Source organism: Eumetopias jubatus, unplaced genomic scaffold (genome assembly GCF_037043125.1).
Source record: "Eumetopias jubatus isolate StellerSeaLion01/CBP00866 unplaced genomic scaffold, mEumJub1_p1.0 scaffold_11, whole genome shotgun sequence".
Taxonomy (NCBI): Eukaryota; Metazoa; Chordata; class Mammalia; order Carnivora; family Otariidae; genus Eumetopias; species Eumetopias jubatus.
In genome coordinates this window covers 17,291,772-17,312,489 of record NW_028274817.1, presented here as the reverse complement: position 1 = coordinate 17,312,489, position 20,718 = coordinate 17,291,772, and the positions used below count along the sequence as shown (strand labels likewise).

General features: G+C 44.1%; 1 protein-coding gene across 4 annotated transcripts in view; it reads right to left on the bottom strand.

Annotated features, from left to right (window-relative positions):
• Positions 1-18,496, bottom strand: part of MBNL3 (muscleblind like splicing regulator 3) — a 101,594-nt gene extending 83,098 nt beyond the window's left edge. For all 4 annotated transcript variants that reach the window (XM_088028642.1, XM_028092699.2, XM_028092702.2 and 1 more), the window contains exon 1: positions 18,317-18,496. The gene's annotated coding sequence lies outside the window, so the exon portion shown is untranslated. The remainder of the gene's footprint in view (positions 1-18,316) is intronic.
• Positions 18,497-20,718: the final 2,222 nt, after the last annotated feature.

Below are 20,718 nucleotides of genomic sequence, written 5' to 3'. Positions count from 1 at the left end.
GGATGCTTAGTCGGACGCTTAACCGACTGAGCCACCCAAGTGCCTCTATTGTCCCCATTTCCCAGATGAGGAAACTGAGACACAGAAAGATTAAATAACTTGATCCAGGGCCACACAGTGGATGAGTAGTGAAGCAGGGATCAAATTCAGGCATGCTCCAGAATACTTGCTGTTCATCACCACTCTGTCCTGCCTCCCGTGGGCACAAAAATGCATAAACACCACTTAAGATTTATAGGTTTAGTACTAGAGATTTGGGCACATAATGAATCGAAGTACTTTTTAAAAAACTGTAAAGTTTGGGGCGCTTGGCTGGCTCAGTCGGTAGAGCACACAGCTCTTGGTCCTGAGCTCAAGCCCCATGTTGGGTGTAGAGCTTACCAAATAAATAACTGTAAAGATTATTCAAAGTTCTATGAAGATATAATTTCTAGAGGTGCCAAGCATTATCGACAACAGCTCCACTTAAGTTTTATTTACAAATGAAATCTGTAATTACATGGTATTCATAGATTTGAAGTACGCAGACATTTGAGATTAGGAAAATGCAGATTAACTTCTCTGTCTTGTTAAGAAGTGAATACCTTCTTATTGGATGGGTTCAGATGTAGCGGACAATGCCCCAGAAGGGATGTGCATATCAGACTAGTGGATGAATTAGATCCAGCACAGAATTCTACTCAGGGTTTCAGCATCCCCATCAAACATGTCTGCCCATCTCCAGCTCAACACTTGTCACATGATAGTGGACCTCTTGATTAGCTGTCTGCTTGACTGTGAGCACCTCAAGGACACCTCTTATTCATCTTGTCACTGGCTCAATACCTCATGTATACTAAATTCTCAACAAACACTTGCTAAACTAATGGAAGTAGTGAGCACCTGTTGTATGCAAGACATTGCACTAGCTGGTGGGAAAACAAAGATGCAGGGTGGCACGGCAAAGTGCCCAATACATGGTGCATCAATAAGGGAGGCACCACAAAGAACAGAGATGGTGAGTGTGGGTCTTCATGTAAGAAATCAACTTTCCCCTTATGGGTGACGGAATAAGTGGGAGTCCAAAGCTGTCTCAATCCGTCGCCTCTCTTTGTTTTTATTTTTATTTTTTTGCATCTCTTAAAAAATAGATCAACAACCCCCTCAATTTAGCTATTACTTTACTTTTGAAAGTCTTTGTAGAAAAACATCTAGGTTCCTTACCTTAATATTAAAACTTATTTGAATATTTGCTCAGGGTTCTATCCTCAGCACCTAGAAACATGGCTGACTCATGGATTGTGCTCAGTAAGGGTATGCTGAATGAACAACCAATGCAGAGAAGGAAAGGAGGAAAGAAAGGAAAGAAGAAAAGAGAGAGACAGGGAAAGAAAAAAGCTACAAGTGGGATGGGAAGGAAAGTAAACAGAAAAGTCCTGGGAGGTCAAATATCAGAAAAATCAATCCAGGATTTAAAATAGGCTGTGACCGCTGCACGGATCCAGCAGAGTTTACCTTAAAAACTCCTAAACAAAAGATTGCTATAAAAATATCAGGCACCACCACTATTAAATACTAGTATATCTCACCATAATATAACTTTTAAAAGTCTGGTAACTGTTAACCGACAGTAGTGTGCACAGCAGACTTATCCCGCACAAGGGTGCTGTTAATTGAATGATGCTTTCTCCCCTCCACTTCTAAGAGGTTATGGTTCTATAACTTGGAAACTCTGCAGCTTTTGGTCATTCCAGATCTTTACTTCATTCCAGCCGCACCGTCCTTATCCAGTGCTCAGTCTTAGGTCACTAACGTATTGTAAACGAGACAGACGGCACACTCAAGTTCCCAATGAAACCTTTTTTTTTTTAAAAAAAATTTCCACAATATAACCATGGAGATTTTAAGTGCAGACTGTGGAATCAGAGGGTTAAGTTCAAGTTTTGACACTGCGGTTTACTAGCAGAATGTCTTTGGGCATGCTACTAATCTCTCTGAGCGTCAGGTTCCCCGTCTGTAAAAAGGAGATAAATAACAACACTGACGTCACAGGGTTGCAATGAGGAGGAGATGAGAGGATGTGTGCAAAGTGCTTATCACAGTGCCTGGCACAGAGTAAGGAACTGTTTCCATGAGAAAGGCCTAGGCGCCTGGCTGGCTCAGTCAGTGGATCGTGTGACTCTTGGGGATGTGAGTTGGAGCCCTACGTTGGGTGTAGGGCTTACTTAAATAAACAAACAAACAAACATTTTTAAAAAGAGCACACAATTATATCATCTCTTCCTATCACTTCTTAATATTCCTTTCCCCCCCCCTTTTTTTCTTTTCCTCCCTAGTAGATTGTTCTATAGTGAGGCCTGTTCTGTTACTAAAAACTGGTGGTGATTCATATTTAAATTTAAATAAAAAGGTATGATTGATTGATTTTAGGCCAGATATTACATGGGATGATACAACTGCAAAAGGTCCATGGCTGCTACAGATCTATAACACAACCGCAATCTACTACAGAACTCAGGTTTAAAAAGAAGTCAAAACTACAAATGAATGAATGAATGTCAAAACTGTTCTTGTGTGTGTTTGTGTGCATATGTGTCAGAGGGGAGGCATTGAGCACTATAATAAACTAATAAATACGTAGCCTGTAAATATGCTTTCCAAACCAAAAGAAGACATGATGTCTGATACATTTTATTGCCAAAGCAATGTTCCAAAGTTATAAGTATAATGATTACCTGGTCAAAGCCTGCTTTGGAGGAATGCCAGGGTTGATACACTGTAGACAGTCAATTGCAAGTCACACACAACCAGTATACCTGATTTCTCTCCAAGTATTTTTTTGCAGATTTGCTTTTTTTTTTCATATGAATTTGTATAGCTTGTCGACTGGAGTCAGATAAATTGGCCCCCTTCCCCCTTTTTGCCAACTGTTCTACACGTAGAAGGCTACGGTTTTCAATTCGAATACTAGAAGAATCAAATTCTTGCCAAGAAAAGAGGCTACAGAACCCCTGAGTACATGTTCCTTTCTACTGAACACAGCTGGGGAGAAGTGGGGGCAAAAGCTTTCTGTTACCACTCACTTTTGTCTTCCTTGTTGGAATTTTCCCCACTGTAAGCTCAACAAAACAAGTTGTCATTTCTCTGGTATTTATTACAGTGTTAATCATACATACACACAAAGATAACATGGTACCGAGTTTTGAGAAGCAGGCATTTTCTCTATTATTTTCATTTTAATTATTTTCATATGAATTATTAATAATTTTAATTTTAACTTCAATGTGCAAACCTCACTGTTAAAAAAATACAATTTCGCTGTGCAAAAGGACTCTGAGACGGTATTATCACTGATGCTAATCAAACCCAAAAATGACCCATTTGCAAATTCAGGTTTTTTTAGTGAATCCAATAAGTAATTGTAATAATAATAAACCAGAGAGCAGACCCTGGAGGAGGAGCTGAGATGCCTAAGAGGTGTAGTTAATTGGTAATATGGAACAAGACCTTTGAAGAGGTATCAGACTAAATTAATTAGTTAAGAGAGGCACAGAGTTCACAACTTGATTACCAAGCTGTTTGATTCCCTCAACACAATAGCCTTAATTTAAACCAACCATATGAACTTGCCTTCCTGTGCAATCCTCCCAATTATCAAGCAAAGAGTTGAAAATTGTTGATCATGGACTGAATGAGCCCACTCATGCTATCATTTTAAGTTTGGATCTGCTGAATATTTTTACTTGAACAAAGTACAAAGACATCCTCAATAACTTAAATGTAAAACCATTCGGCTTGCTTCTCTATTTAGGATACTCTAGATATCTATTTTTTCCAGTGTCAAATGGTAAGGAAGACGTTTAAACTAGAAATCATAAACAGGAAAGTAAAAGCAAAGATTTCCCACTTGTTTTAGAAATCTATTTAACAAACATTTTTCCTAGGGAAGAGTTACTGCTGATTTTGTGCAATATCTTCTCTTGGCAGGAAGATGTTGTGCAACTATTTTGATGCATGTTGATGGAGTATTCTTAAATTCTTATCAACAAGTAGTGTTTGCCCAGTGACTTGAAATGTAGCATAAAAAACAAAAGTTGAAGTTATAAAATTATATATACGTATATACACATACACCATCACATACACATTTGTGTCTAGATATTTTGGGAGGGGGGGTAGGGAATATAGCTTTAATGCAATTTAATCCTCAGAATGTGGAATTCATTTTAACCATCAAATCCCGGGCATCCCACCTAAGAAGCACCCCCCCCCACTTGTTTTTACCTGGAACATGTGGCAAAATAAACACAGACTAGGGGATGCGGGTTTAGATAATTAGTACCTTTACAATCACTTCAAAGATTTAAGTTTTTCAACATGTCGCCAAATTGGCATCATTTTCTTCTTTAGAATAAAAAACATTTTCAGAACCTCGAAGCAACAACCCTTTCTCTTGGACGAGAATCAACATCAACCCAGACATTAAGTACAAGGCTTATGTTCAAGATATTTTGTACCGATATCCATCAGCTGCTGAGAAAGGAAGAATAAAATATGTTCTAAAAGGGAAAACGGGGAGGGTGGCTACAGTAAGGAGAACTGAACCTGGACCCGAGGCTTATTTTTTGAATTACACGGTGAAAGAGAAAATCCACGAAAACCGGAAGTTGCCCGACGCAACACAGGGCAGGTGCTGCCCGTGTTGAAATTTCCAACTTTATGAAGGACTGACACGGGATCCTAGTCTAAAGGGAAATCACAGAGGAAAAGCACATCCTTGGCAGTTATATTCCAATCTTCGTTATTCTTTACAGCTTTCCCCACTTGACTTTCATTTTCCTGGAGCCCAACCTATAGAAAGATGTCAGTCACATGTGCACGAATTCAGTAGCCCCAAGAGGTCTCGAAAGCCATTTATCTATTCTTTTGGCCGAAATCCAGTCTTTGTTTTGTTCCAACCTATCTCACTTCTTTTTGTGACAAGCTCAACCCTATACCTTAAGGGCAAAAAGACTAAACGCGAGAGTTCCTCACGGTTTCCTTAATCCGGCGGCACGAGCACTACTAGGGCATAAGAACGCAGACGCTGCGCAAGCGGTGGAGCCACGCTATACGTTATCTGGCCATTTACAGACACTTCTTACGTTCAAATTCTGCTTCACCTCCGCCTCCCTGCCAGCCAGTGAGCGTGATCTAAGTCACTCCTACCTTAAACGCACAACAGCACCGTTTTCTTCCCTTAATCAAAGAGATTCCAACTCCTCCTCGTCCTCCTCCCCCTCCTCCGTTCCCCTTAGGCCGCCTTGGCCGCTCAGAGAGGTGAGAGGTGAGAGGTGAGAGGTGAGGGGTGAGGGGCGAAGGGTGAGGGGCGAGAGGTGAGGGGTGAGAGGCGAGAGACGGACTCCCATGGCTGCTCTGTTATTTTCTCTGCCTTCTGGACAAGTTCAATCCCACTTGGTGCTAGGGTTTTCTACACGCTGTTTCACTCGACAGTCATTGTCCTGACTCCTTAACTCTTCATCCACGGACATTTCCTATCCGACTGCAGCACCAGCCACCAGATAGCAAAACCAGGTTTTGTGTTCTATGGGGATGAATGAGAGATCATGTTGGCTTCACTTCCCAGGAGACAAATGCCTTCGCTGATGGAAGAGGCTGCCTGCCCATAGGACATGAGTTGGTCCCTGAGTAGATGAAGAGAACGGGACCAGACAAAGAAGAAATTATGGTGTGTTGGGGGAGGGGCGTGGCATTGAAAAGTGAGCAAAGAATTGGAAGATGCCGTTTTTAGCCTGGTAACTATTAGATGCCAAGGAGAGTCCTTGCCCTGATAGAACCAGTGGTAGGTATTTCAGAGCTAAAGGAAACTGCGTCATAACCAAAAGAAACCACCTAGCAGAGCATCTGGCATACAGTAATTGTTCGATAAATGTCAGTTGACTCTAAATAAACACCTATTATAGGACGTTTTTATTGGGTGAGAAAATGGGGGTTCAAATTTTATTCCTATATATAAACTCCTGCCTACGGATATTAAGATTGATTTAAAAGTCTAAGACATTCCTGGAGGTGAAGGTGGTAGTAAAAGCTGCCACTCAAGAACGCCAAGAGCCCGTGTCACCCTGTCTGGGCTCACCAGCATGAGGACGTGTCCAGGGAAGTCACAGGCCCCTGACATCTCACCTGGTGACCCTCTCTGCCGCCATTCCCACCGAGCAAATCAGAAAGGGACCCTTAGCGCCACAAAAGAAAGCAATGGTTGTTGCTTTTATTTTCTGACTTCCTATTTCCCAAGTCTGCTCTGCTTTAGGAAGCTAAAAGCAGGCCGTCTCAGAAGTTTGGATGTGTATGTACTTCACAATATTCCCTTTATGGGAACCCAAGGAGACCCAGCTGATTTTCGCTTAAAAACACACCGACCTCTCGTTTCCAGAGGGGTTGGTTTGGTTTTAATTGTTAACTACCATGAGGAACAATAGGAGCCGGGGCTCCTGTCCTCGAGCTGAGATGATCAGGCTTTTGCTTTCCTTCTGCCTGATCACGGCAGGCTTCCTGCAAAGTGCTAATGGATGCAGTGCTTCAGACCAAGGGGTTTTCCTCATGGAGAAGCCAACGGCAATATCAACGTCTTCCTTTTCGTCTGGCCAGTAGGGTTCCACAAAAATGAGGACTATGGGATAAGGGATTATCCCAGCAAAAGACTGGCAAATCTGGGGCGCCTCGGTGGCTCAGTCGGCTAAGCGTCTGCCTTCGGCTCATGTCATGATCCCGGGGTCCTCGGATGGAGCCCTGCATCGGGTTCCCTGCTCGGCGGGGAGCCTGCTTCTCCCTCTCCCTCTGCCCCTCCCCCTGCTTGTGCGTGTTCTCTCGCTCGCTCTCTAATAAATAAAATCTTAAAAAGAAAAGACTAGCAAATCTAGCATTTCTCTCTTCCTTTTCACCTTCCCTTTTCGTTCTAGAAGTCTGTTTGCCCTCATTGCCTTCTGAGGGAAATTTTTGTTCACAATAAACGAAAGGGACTCGCCTGTTGAAGGTCTTGAGTCCTGTGTCTGCCTGAAAGTTTTAAATGTAATTTGGCAGATGTGTCAGGCGAGGGATCATATTTCACAGACACACCAAGAAACGGGAGAATGCCATGTGAAGGGAACGAGAGCTTGGGGTTTAGTGGGCTTTAGCATACCTTCTTACATAGCTTTTTCTTATCACTAATCATTTGCTGAGTATTCCATAACCCCAAACCCAGGAGGCTAAAGTGAAAAAAAGAAAAAAAAAAAAAAGGAGCTGACACCCCAAACCAATGACTAATTTTGTTTGCCTAAAACACACAACCAACCATATGCTTACTGCAGCTGGAAATCCTGACTAACTCACGCTCTAAATGCCCACACCTTATCACACCTACTCTATGTTACTCTGTAAATGTTGTTTATGGTGCATTCGATGCTGTAAGCAAAGTTATCCTCCGGCCTAAAAACACACATAGTGGTGCTTTCTAAAGAGCTTTAATGAACAGAATGGGAAACCGCTAAAAGCTGTCACTCCCAGGATCTGGAAATGTTTGCAGGTTCACCCATCAGCGTGTTTGTTTTGTTCATCATCAATACAGTAATGTATGTAACCAGGGTTTTTGGTGGGTTTTTTTTGGGGGGGGTGATGGAGTAACACTTTATCGTTGTGCTTAATTTGTTTTACATCTCATTTCATCAACTGATTGCTAATTACACAACCATTAGCTGTGTAAGTCTTTTTCTATTCTTAAGTTTGAAATGGGGTGTATCTGAAGGGGGAGAGGAGAACTCATTTACAGTGACAGAATTTAGTTACCAACTCATTAGAACTGAGATTGTATTTTATTTTCAGAGAGGCAACTTAAGTTTAACATTTAAATGTCTATGATGAAAAGCCTAATTTCACTTCAAATTCTCAGAGTTGAGAAAGCAGCACTAAGATTTAGTGACCCTGGGAGGCAACTGAGGGCGGGGGGTGAGGGGGTGAGGGGCGAAGACAAGATCCTTAGGGTCCAACTGGAGATGCCAAGTGTCCCAGAAGGCAGTATTTTCCTCCCCTCCAACAATTATTTAAGTCAAAGGAATATGCAAAAATTGTCCAGGCTTCTAAGGATGTTTCCAGTCTCTCAACAGATCACACTCAGTACTTCCTGTGAGTAAATCTTTTTCTTTTCTACTACTGGGCTTAATTCTCATTAGTATAAAATAGTAACAAGAAAGGCTATGTGGCTGTTGTCTTCTCTATTTGTATAATCATTCGCATCAATATCCTAGGTATATTTAACAGACGCTCGACTTCTGCCTCCCGTCCACAATTTTCAAATTCATTTAATGTGTGCCTTTGTTCTCTGCAGAAAAAACAACCATGCTCAGGTTTTCTTCCCAATGTGTGGTAAATGTGTACATTGATATTTGTTTAAAAATCAGCTTTCTTCTTGCAAATATGTTCTCTCTGGATAGGACCATTTTTGATTTCTAAAAAATCAAAAGCAATTTTTAAACGCTTTTAATTTACATTTAACTCTTCCTAAAATAAGGTGGGCTTTTCCTACATTTAAATTTTCTTGACGACGCTTTTCCTGTTAGAAGCAACTCAGGCCCAACTATCCCAAGATTTTTAGGGTGTTTTTTTCTTTTTTCGAAGATGTCCTTTTTTTTTTGTGCCTTGGGTTCCTAGCTAGCCCTCTTTTCTGTGTCTCATGTTTTAGCAATACCACTTGGTGAATACCTAATACTTACACAAAGTGCATCTCCTCAGGATTACAAAATACCATAGACATTAAACCCTATAGCATTCTGATAGCAATATGGCTCACTTCTCAGTTTGAAAAACACATGACTGTCAAGGTATTGAATTAACCTTGCTCAGTATGTCAGCACCCTAGCCCCCAGCATCCCTTGACCACCTTTCCCTCAAAAACAGACGACAAAACATTTCTGATCGAGTTAGAAGTAACATCCACCAAAGCACTAACTTTTCAACCTTTTTGCCAGCAACAAATAGTAAGAAACACATTTCACATCCTAAGTACATATGTGTCTAGATCTGAAAAATTCTCACCAAAAATATCTGACCTTCCTACATGATATGTTCTGATAAATTTCTTACTACTTTATTCAATTTTGTTTAAAAAAGTGCTAGTCACAACCTACTAAATGGATTTCATCATGCGTTAATGAGTTATTGCCTACCACTTAAAAACTACAATGATAGAATGAATAGACTTTTCCCATACCACAAGGTAACGTTGGCTCCATATATAGTAGAGTAAATCTTCATTACCTTTGACGCCACTAGTACAGACTGTGATAGTTACCTGAGCCAGCTTAAAATAGATTTTTGAATAACCTACGAAGAGTCTGCTAAACAAAATAATAATGTCAAGATGGAAGAGGTATGTAACCTCTTAGAACAAGATACTTCTAACATTTTTTGAATCATTATTTAAATGCAGCTGTGCTAATTATAATTGAGTGTTAATTTTCAGGCCAGTAGAACATCTACTTAGGAAAACCTTGTTTATTCTTACTCCAAAACATTTTGTAAACCAGAATATTGTCTTTAACCTGAGCTCGCAAAATTTTAGTGTATCTTAACATTCGAACTCGAGAATGTTCAAAAAATAAAAATCACGTTTTTTAAAAAAAAATATATTTTGTAGTTCATCCAGTCACTCTGTTTATAAATCTCCTCGAGGTCTCATCTAATAGCAACAACGGTAACGGGTATACAGTTCATTTGTAGAGTGTTTTAAACTTCAGAAAACTCTTTTATTTTGTGAACTGGTAATGACCAGAAATCCTTGGATTACTGGATATTTAAAAAAACATATAATGACATTCGCCAGACCCAAAAATGAAACTTAATATTTGGTTTGTTGTGCATGTGACAGATTACCCAATCCCATGAAGAAAGCCAGGTGTCTGGCCTGTAATGATCGCCTGTATTTTAGAGGTCTAGCCCACCCCTTGCACTCCCCAGCCCACAATGTGGAAGATATGAAAGAAATTAAAATTTCAAGGTAAAGGATCAAGCTATGTTCAGAAGTGGGGGTGTCACACAACCTCCCTTGTGTGGCGGTATCTACTAAAGAACTGGGAACAGATGTTTATCTTTCATGTACATTTAACATTTTGGCAAATTGAAGGCTTAGGAAGCTAAGGGAGTGAAGGACGGGCCAGGAAGTCCGGAATTCCTGGATGTGAACCTAATCTCGGTCCGACTCTGTTTTTGCTCTAAATCAATGCCAAACTCTTCACACCTCAGCTGCTTTATAGCAGGCAAGAATTATACTGGGGACAAAACTGTTTCCTGGGAATGTCTTAGGTTAAACGGTTAATATTACAGCCCTCGCCCTCAAAGGTACTTCCACAAAAGGCAAAGTGCTCCTCGTGTACCTTATTTACCTTCATTATATCAGGGAATCAAAATGGAATATTGGTGTCCTGTGAAACTGACCTTGAAAAGAATCATGCCTTCTATCCCCAAGCTCACGTCCACTTCAGCAACCATCAGTTATTCAACCAATTAGGGAAGTCAATCACGGGATCTTACAGGTTTTCAAGGTAGCTATAACACCTGTGAGTCGAGCATTTTCCCACAGTTAATTAATACTTGGGCCAGTTCAGGGCCCTCCTCCTTATGTGTCCCTTCTCCACCGTGTCATCAACCCAAAGGAAATGCCCTACCCACCCGGGTCTTGATTTGGCAACCTGTGGGCCAGCTCGTTCGTTCCTGTCCTGAAAAGCAGCTCCGTTTCCCATACCACGAGGCCCCGCATCCACATGCGGCTCTGGGCTCCTCAAAAGGCAGAATGTGATTTCACTTTCTCCTCACTACCTCCTGATAAAAGAGCCCTGGTCCCTTCGTGGCATTTAATGAATGGTTCTCTCCTCCTGGATTTGGACTTTTGGCCTTTCCAACCGGTCATTAACTGGCAGGAAATGCCCTCCTCGGCAATCACTATTGTGTAAATAGAGCTATAAACTTTCGAAGGCCCCGTGCAGTCCCAGACCCTAAAGCTGCACATGTGTGTGTATGTGTGGGGGGAGAACTCTTGATTATAAAATCACTGCCTTCCAAATTAAATGCAAACCACATGATACAGTCCATAAAATATACAAAACACGCAGTCCAGTGACAGATTTATTGTGGCCTTACAGAATAAAGCAAAAAAAAAAAAAAAAAAGAAAAAAGAAAGAAAGAAAGAAAAAATCTATATGGAAAACACTGCTACTTTTGACCCAAAGCGCCCCCAAACAGGAAGCTGAAAGCATATCAGCCAGCTGTGGCCTCACGAAGTCACGGAGACCAGGGCGCAACCAGCATTTCCTGTCACTGCTTGTCACCGTTTCTGAGTGCCTCTGAACTGTTTTCTTCGATGGCTAAAAATACGGAAATTTGTTTGGGGATAGATGGAAGGCCAGGAGTAGGCTTGACAGTGAAAAAAAATGTGACTTTTACCCACTCCCCCCACCAAAAAGATTTACCTAGCGCAGGTCACAAGACCAGTCGCTTGAACGCGTGCATTTTAAGGACTACAGGAACGGACCACATTAGTAAAATAAGCCTTTGGAACCGGACATTAGCTAGCCTCGTTGTTTCCTGTTCATTTAGGATCAATTTCCAAAAGCACTATTTTATTAGTAAGGGAGAGGACTGCAGACTCCAGCGTCCCAGAGAGGAGGAACTCACTCCTTAGAGTTGGTTCCTCTGCCCTGGCTCGCTCTCTCCCCATCCCACAACGTGACTTCAAAGTATGAACGTGGATGAGAGCTTTTCAAGGGGATCATATTTTAGATCCTTTTATTACTATGATCATCATCACACTCTTTGCCACACGTGGAGGTATTCTTGTCTTTTTCCAAGCAGTGTGAAATGCCAAACCCTATGCCACATTGTTCCGGCCTGTCAGCTTCTCAATACAGAGGAGCTTTGGAAAGGGGAGTTTTAGCCAGAAAGTAAAAGCATTGGGCCCTCCTATTGTCACTACGCTGAGGCTCTCAGCATATGTACAAATGAGTCTCCTCAGCCAAACCAGGTTTCTCTCTCTGAGAAAGTGGATTCATAGGAGTTGCCTAGGCAAAAGTCAGTGCCCCCCCACCCCAAACCTAAGGTCTTTCTCAAAAAGGCCCTCTCCTGGGGGTTGCCTGTCAATCAGAGCCCAGACCCTGGCTCTCAGGAAGCTAGCAGCGCGCTTACTGACTGTGGCCTCTGTGTCCACCTGAGGCCACTGCCACGGGCATTCATGAAACAGATCAGGTTACTTGGCACCTGACCTTCCCTGTCCCCCACCCTGCGTTTTCTGTATTAAGAAATTAATACTAATTAATTAATACTAATTAATTCATCTAAAAAATTAAGACTAAGCCCTTAGACCTAAAATGTCACCTTATCATGTGTACAATTTTTCCACTTCATACTTGTGGGTGAGCTAAGAAGGTCTTTCTTCGTGCTATCCAATTACTTAGGAAAAATGCTCACATAAACGAGTTGCGAGTTTAAATTGTTCTCAAAATCACTTCGGAAAATACACGCCTCTTCTTTGGGATCCTCATCCAACACAGACAGCAAGCATTTTGACAACCATCACTGTGCCTGTTAACAAAACAGCACCCACAACTGGACCATCTCTTGAACGCCAGCTTTTCGGAGGGCAAAGGCAACCTCCACTGTGCCATGGGTCTTGTTGAATGTGTCTCCATACATTTTTAACAACTCAGAAAAAGTGTTATATGGTACCTGAATCTAATCGTAATAAAGCAGCCACCTTAACGCCATGTGACCACCTCACTATCTCGGTTTGTAAAGCACAAAACAGAAATTATACTAAGGGAAATAGACCCAAGCTAATATTATACACAGTGCTTTTGTTTTGCATTGTTTTTTTTTTCCCTCATGAAGGTTGAAGACTGCAGGACAAAAGGGGAAATGCAAGCTCTCTGGTTCTTTTACTCACTTTTTTTTTTTTGCTAACAGGCCACCGGCTCCCCCCCCAAAAAAAAACCCTTACCCCCTTGTTTGGTCTCTTCAGACTGCCATTCAAGGGGAGAGTGCAAAGGCTGTACCTAAAGGCTGATGGTCCTCCGGGCACAAAAGATGATTGTGGGAGATCTGAAACGGGAGCTCTTGCCTCTTGTACCATGTGGACCGTGCTTTTTGGATCCAGTAAAAAAGAGGCGCTGTTCATACCTGTATCTTGGTAAATAAAAACCTATGTAAGTTCAACCTCCAAATGGGCAGTGTTTAACTGCAAATGAGACAGCTCCCAGTGTCCTTTGGTTTTTGTCTGTGACTTCATCACTTTCTAAACCACGCATGGCACAAGGCGTCCGAGTCCCAGTATTTCTCACTGTGGTCTTTTTTTTTTTTTTTTTTTTTAAATCTGGTGCAACGGTTTGGAGAGCTGTTTCTACAGAACTTCTCGCTGAAGACAGATTTCCCTGGGATGGGAGGCGGGTACAGTAAAGGCAACCGCAGGTGACAGAGAACCCAACAGCTGGCTTGCAGGCCGCTCCTGGAGGACTCAGCCCAAAGGCTGCCACTGCAGGCTCTGCCCTGAACCCGTTCCAGTTGCTTCTGTGGCCGCCAGAGGACACTCAACCTAGGCTTCGACCTGCTTGTTGCTGTTGTTACTGATGTGGGGGGACCCTAAAGATAGAGACACTGCTACCTGAAATCCCAGGAAAGGTGTTCATAAAATCTAAGGACAAGTTTAGAAAGACTAAGCCACACTTTCGTCTATTTAACAAACTTTTACGGAGAGCCTACTACGTGCCAGGCACTGAGGATGGGAGGTCGGAAGACCCAGCCACCTGCCTAATGAGTGACCTGGACATTCAGGGACCCCTGAATAAGCCCAAAGAAATGTTTCTCAAACTTCCGCACTAAGTACAGGGGATGCCAGGAAGCTCAGGATGCAAAGAATCCCATGAGGACAATCTGGAGGCAATTTGAATGATCCAAAATGGAAAAGAAGATCCAGCAAACTGCCAGGCTCTAGGACGCTCCTGTGGCCTCAGGAGATCAAATGGCCTGTCAGAAGTTTCTAGCGCCAACCCCCTGCATTTCTGTCCAGACTGCCTTTCTCAATTGGAGGCCCTTTCTTCCTGGGCCCTTTGAGTTCACCCACTGTGCAGGCATAAAAGAAACTCCTGCCTAAAATGGGAAACAAATCACTCCTACTCATAAGCCAACTTAGCACTCATGGAAGTGGGCCTTGAGAGTGGACATAGTATTTAACAAGCGTGCCTAATTGATTCCTAAATCTCTAACCAGGCTCCTTTCTTCCCCTTCACACTTTGTGCTCACGGCTGTTATCGAGTTCTGGGATGACTATGCTTGAGTTTCTTGAAAAGCATCATGAACATACAGAGGGAGAATATCTATCTAATCTATCTAACTATCTATCTATCTATCTATCTATCTATCTATCTATCTATCTATCTATGTGTGTGTCATATACATATGCATGTGAATATACATGTGGATATATATTATATTCATACATACATATATCTCACACACACACACACACACACATACACGTGCATTTAAATCAAGCTTCCTTTCATTCTTCCTTCCTCTTGAGTATCCTTTTTCCAAAAGTTAACTGCCTGGAACTGAACAGGTATTTTCCCATCCAGGCAGAAATCAATGCGTAGCTGTATAAATTGTTCTAAAGTGACAACTAATTTGTGTAGGCACACACGTGTGTGCTTCTGTGGATGTGCCCAGAGCACTTGAGAATACCTTTATTTCTTACCTAAAAATAAGGTCCCTCTTCCCAGACTGCATTATGCTTTCCATCAATCTTTTTAAAAAACACTGTCACTCCATTTAATACCAAGTAGAAATAAATGGATTGATACTGTGCTTTTACTAGAATGAGCTGAGAAAAAAATACCTATCTGATCCCTTTCAGGTCACATGGATGTCATTAACACTTGATAATATCATAGATACCTTATTTATCCTAATTCTCAAAGTTGTCTTTCCAACACTGTCACTTGGCTGTCTTGAGGTGATATATAACCATTCAGGAAGAGCAGGATGCCTTGGAACCATCTGGTTTCCTTAAGACCTGAAGGCCCACATGGATACAGATCTAATTGCTTTCTTTTTGGTCATACTTTGTGTTTGTCTGTTGCTTGGTTGGTAATTAAAATTAAACTCCTTGCTCCCAAACACAGTTTATTCTCCTAGAGAAAAAAAAAATGCCACCTCATTCTATCTGAGGTACAAATTTCTATTTCCAGAGTGACAACCATATCACACACCTCAGGAGAGGGAGAAAGAGCCCACAAAGAAACACAACTTCTGATTTCTGTTTTCTGACATCACATACACTGAGAATGGGGGGGGGGGCGGGATCCATCTGTTCAGCGCAGGAGACGTGGTTTAAGGAAACGCCAACAGCACGCAGGGAAGAACCTGGAAGCAGTAAAGGTGACTGCAGCCTTGTGCTCTTTCAGACACTTGAGAGTCTTAACATGGCAGTGACCATTGTCTACCTTTAATTACACGATCAGATTACTTGTCAAACATGTATTGTAACTTACTCTTGTGTGCTGTGTCCCATCCCTGTTTGCCATCCTATCAGACAGCATTATTTATTTCCAAACGGAAAAAAACCCCGCCCCCTTCCTGAACGTATTGTGCTATCAAGCAGGAGAAACGCATGGTTGTCGGAATGAAAATCTTCATCCCTTGATGGCTTCTCGCCCTCTTCCTCTCAACCCCTCCGTCTCACAGCTGAAGACAGCCGGGTAGAGAACAAAACTGTACTTCAAACTATATTGTCAGGTATCTGCACTGCAGCCAAGAGACTGTCACTGTGGGAGCACGTGCAGTGCCGCAGAGCCTCAAAAGACAAAACCTGTTTTGTTTCCCCCAAGGTGTTGTGGTTACTTTTTCATACTGTAGAACTGGGCAGATAACCAAACACCTACTGGCCACAAAAGCGAATTACACTAGAGCCTAGAGGGCCAAGTGAGAAGCAAACAGAATGCAGACAATTAGGAGTGCGTACCTTCTCATCTACTTTAAATTTTTCGGTGCCTGCAAGTACACCAAAATGTACTGTTGCAATTAAAAGCTGGGCAGAAATCTGCTTCTTTGTGAGTTTACCAATGACTGAGTCTTCTTTTTGATTCAATATCTCGTACATATCTACTCTGTGTGAGGCTTTGCTTAGGTAAAGGGTGGGTGCAAGGGAATACCAAAGATACGTTGCATACCAGCTCATAATCATAGGTTTTTCTCCCCCGAAAAAGCGGCTGTTCTGAAAGGCCTGCAGTGGACAGTTGAGGAAAAAAAGGTACTTTATAATAGTCCTGGGAATCATTATGAGTGCTTAAAGCAGCAAAGGAAATTAGAGAAATGAAGTAGCTCTCAGAAGTAGAGCAAAACATGCAGTCATCACCTCTAGCCTCGCACTGTATCAATTCTCTCTCAAAATATTTTTTTCTTCCTCTGGCAAACCCCTTCACTGATGTTGTCATACAGGGTCTCTAATCTCATCACTATATAAAGCTGCAGAATGCTAACTGGCAATATTTCCCCCTAACGCCTCTGACACCGGTTTAGGCTGTCTATGCTGGCCCCAAGGTTTAGTGTTTTCACTTATTTATTTATTTTGTAAGGATGCGTTTGGTCCAAAGTCATTCAGCAACAAGGCAGCACATCAGGAGGCCAAGTTTCTTGAACTGGGATCTAAGTCTATAAGCACTACAAATGGGAGAAGTTGGTTTTGGTCACCCTCCACCCCCTTCCCCGGGCAAGGATGCAGGATGCAAGTATCTATTTGCTCTACCTGCAGGAGCTCTCCTTTCGGATGTGAAGCAATGAATCCCCCACACGCTTCTCTCAACAATGATCTGGAAACACTGATGCAAAATTTATTATATAGTAAATTCCATTGTAAACAGTTCAGGTCTTCCTTTCTAGGCACACTGCAGCGCCTGGGCAGGAAAACTGCACTGTTCTTTAATAGGTGCAAAACATCTCTTTCACCCCTTCTCAGAAGCTTGCTAAATATAATAGCAGAGGAGTCTGCCAGCCAAGTGGCTTCTATTGTTTGGAGAGAAGTAAAAAGTGGACAGAGGCAGAATAATATCAGCTGGCTATGGGCAAAAGCCCTTTTACACTATGTTTAGGGAAGTTTCCATAAACATCAAGGCATCCTCCAAAGGTATTGCATATTGGGGGGAAAAAAAACAACTTTAAAAAAGTATTTAAACATTTGCATAGGCAAAAAAGAAAATACAGAATATGAATATAATCAGAAAAATCTGAGGTCTCTGGTAAGCCTCATTGTCAATATGCCTTTTATCAGAAGGGGGGAAAAAAAAAACCTTGGATGAATTGCATTAAGGATGCCTAGTCACTGGTACTGCTATTTCTAGAGTCTGCTTTCCAACCATTACATCAGTAATCACCCAGACTTACCGATTAAACCGGGGAGTCAACACAGAGGAAAAATTAGCAGTCATTTCAAAATTAAATCTTGCAATAATTTTGTTTTAATTGATACTTTCCCGTCAAGTTAATACATGCGTAGCGATAGGATACCAGCTCCTAATCATAGGCTTTATCCCATATGTGGGGATCCATGCCCAATTAGGCAATTCAGGAACATCTAGGAAAAAAGAACTCCTCTAAAACACACTACCTTAATTACGGCAATACAATAAACTCACCCTCACTGTTGTATCTATACGCATCAATTACTAGACAGGAGTCAGAAAAGCACACAGTAGGTCCACTACAGTAGTGTTAACACAACACAAATGAACCACCTAAATGTTAAGTTTCGTTACTCCTCTTGATTTAATGGCGTTTCCTTACCATAAAAGCTGACTGTGTGGATGCTAAAAATAAAGTTACCTTTTTAACAGTCTCCTAAGATCTATCCTCACGCCCTTCAGATGCCGGTAGTAAAAGCAAGCTGCCGAATGTGTCCATCCAGAGCGGGAAAAGACCGGCTCTGCAAGGAAGCTGTGGCACTGCTCATGATACCGCATGAACATGGGGAAATTAGTTGTTAAAGCATTTGCTGATGATATGCCACGCAAGAAATTCCTTTAAATTACTATATATACACGTGTGTGTGTGTGTGTGTGTAAGGAAGAACACGAGGGAAAAAGAAAGTAGAAGACGGAAGAACAGGAAGAAGAAAGATCAAAGCCCTGAAATTGCAACGAAGTTTTAAGATTACTTTTCCTTCTGCTTGCCACTTGAAAAACTAAAGTTTAAAAGGCCTTTGCTTTCTGCGGCGTCCTAGGAAGGCAGCCACTCTCAACAAACCCCAACTCATCTCCCGCCTTACCTTATGCTGCTAGCGCACACCCAGGGGCTAAGGGGTCCTGCTCTCTGCGGCAGCGGCAGCGACAGCGGCACATGCCATCTGTTAGCGGCAGAAGCAAAAGCAGCGCTGCGCGAGGTGGCCCCGGTGCCGGGAGAGCCTTTAGCAGGGGTGCGTACTGAATGCCGCCATTTTAAAGCGAGGCTCCTGAAATCATTAGATATAAGCAAATTAAAGCCCGCCCCACCTACAGAACTTCATGGCTGGGACGTGCAACCCTGCTCCGAGTCGCCGCTGTGGGGTGCAAAATGTCAAGGCCAGAGACACGCGCACGAGGACTCCCGGACGGCGGCGACGATCCCTGCGCTCCCCCCCCTCCCCGGAGCTTCCCCCCTCCCCGGCGCTCCCCCCTCCCCCCCGAGGCCCCCCGGGCTCCGGCGAGCCTCCCTTCAGGCCCGGAGGCGAGGAGCTTTTCTTTGGCTCCCCAGCGCGGGGGAGGGGGCGGGGGGGCCGAGGCCGGGTCAGGCCGGCGCGCTGGGGCACAGGGGGCGCCCGGCCCGGGCCTCCACTCTCCCCCCCACCCCTCCTGAGCTCTTGGTTCAGTCCGCGCGGAGCACACCTCGGAGCTCCCGGCTCCCTCGCGGCGGCGGGCGTGGGGCTCCCGCCCGGGCTAGCGGCTGCCATGGCAACCCCGGCCCCAACCCCGCCCGGCCTCGCCAAAGGCGTGCCCTCCACCCGCTGGCCCGGCCGAGCCCGCCGCCGCCGCTGCCGCCGCCGGTCCTTCACACACACCCCCACCCGCGCCCCGCCCGGCGTCCCGCGCCCCGCGCCCCGCGCCCGGCCAGCGGGACGCGTCGCGGAAACGGCGCTGCTGGGGGGCTTCGGGCGCCAAAACGGCAACTCGCGCGCTACTCCGCCGGCCGGTCGAGCGGCGCGCGGGCAGCGGGAGCGCGGGGCTGGCCCTCGGCCGTCCGGCCCCGCCCCGCCCCGGCCAGGTAGCGCCGGCGCGCCCCGCGCCGCCGCCGCCGCCGCCAACGCCAACGCCAACCTCACCTGGCTCGGCGTGCGCCGCTCCTGGCCCGGGCTGGCCGCTGCGGACCGGGCGGGAGTCAGGCGGCGGGCGGCCCCCGCTCCCGCGCCCACTGGTGCCTGTCCTCGGCCTCCTTCCCGCCGCTCCCAAAGAGCGCCAAAAGTCGCGCTCCCGCTCCGAGTGCGGGCACTTTCTTCCTGCAGGGAGCTGTTTCGTCGCCCGATGTATTCTTTGTGTGCTTCGTTCATTCGTGCGTGGTTCTCAGAGAGCGCCGCGCGGGCTTTATTCTCAGGGGGTGTGGCGCCTCTCCCCCCAAACCCGGCGGCCCAGCCCCCGCTGCAAACGCTCTTTGTCGTTTCTTTATTAAGGGAATGGGGGACAAATCATAACGCTCAGGTTTTACAAAAGCGAAAACAAACAGAGCTCGCACACATCCCCGGCGAGGGGGGAGGGAGGCGGCAAAGTTTCTAGAGCTTCAGGAACTGGAGTGCCAGGGAGAAATGCCGTGTGGTTCGAAGCTGTACGCTTAGAGTCTCTTCAGATACGGGTAAAGTGAGACAGGTAATTTCAAAAATGACCTTAGTCAATAAATGTATCGGCTCACTGAAGGCCAAAAAAAAAAAAAAAATTACTCACCAGCTGCCTTCCTGGGACCTCCCTTCTATAAAAGCCCCGATCTTTTACTTCCCTTTAAGAACCTCAGACAGGGAAATGTTGATCTGTGCCAATAGCACCCTTTCTTTGATGGAGTTTGACAGGTAGCAAGAGCCCGAAGGTAGGGTCCCAGACACTTGTGAATTGGGAAAAGGACAAAGCCACTGCAATTTTATATTTTGCTTAAAAAAACATGCATCTGGGCAGCTAAATTACCAGTTTCGATCTAATGCAAGTGTAATAGGAACACCAGCTGTCCCTTAATTGGAGCCCCACAATAATAAACGCGTGCTTTTATTTAATTTTACGAGGACAATTGTAGTTGATAACATACGCATATGCGAGAGCCTCGGTGACAAGCTCATAGCAATTCATGGGCTGCTCTCCTGCCATGAACTGCTTCACCCCACTACAGAGTTCTACATGCTCTCCAGAAAGTGCAGAAAAACATCGCAGGAGATGTTGAAGTTGCAGTTAGGTGGAGGAGCTGAGCGAATTCTCAGGCTGATAATATTTTTTAATTCTGCCGGACTGATCCCAGTAGAATTCTCCAGCTAATTTTAGGCAAGAAATCAATGTCTGTTTGTTAAATGCCAGATAATAGGAGCGGGATCTTAGTGGTTGGAAGGAGAACACTGGCATAAACTGTCCTTTAAATAATTGAGACACCCCTCCCCCCAACCCATTTGGCAAGCATTGTGAAAGTTATCAGGACAATGTGCAGGGACAGCGCCTGATACTT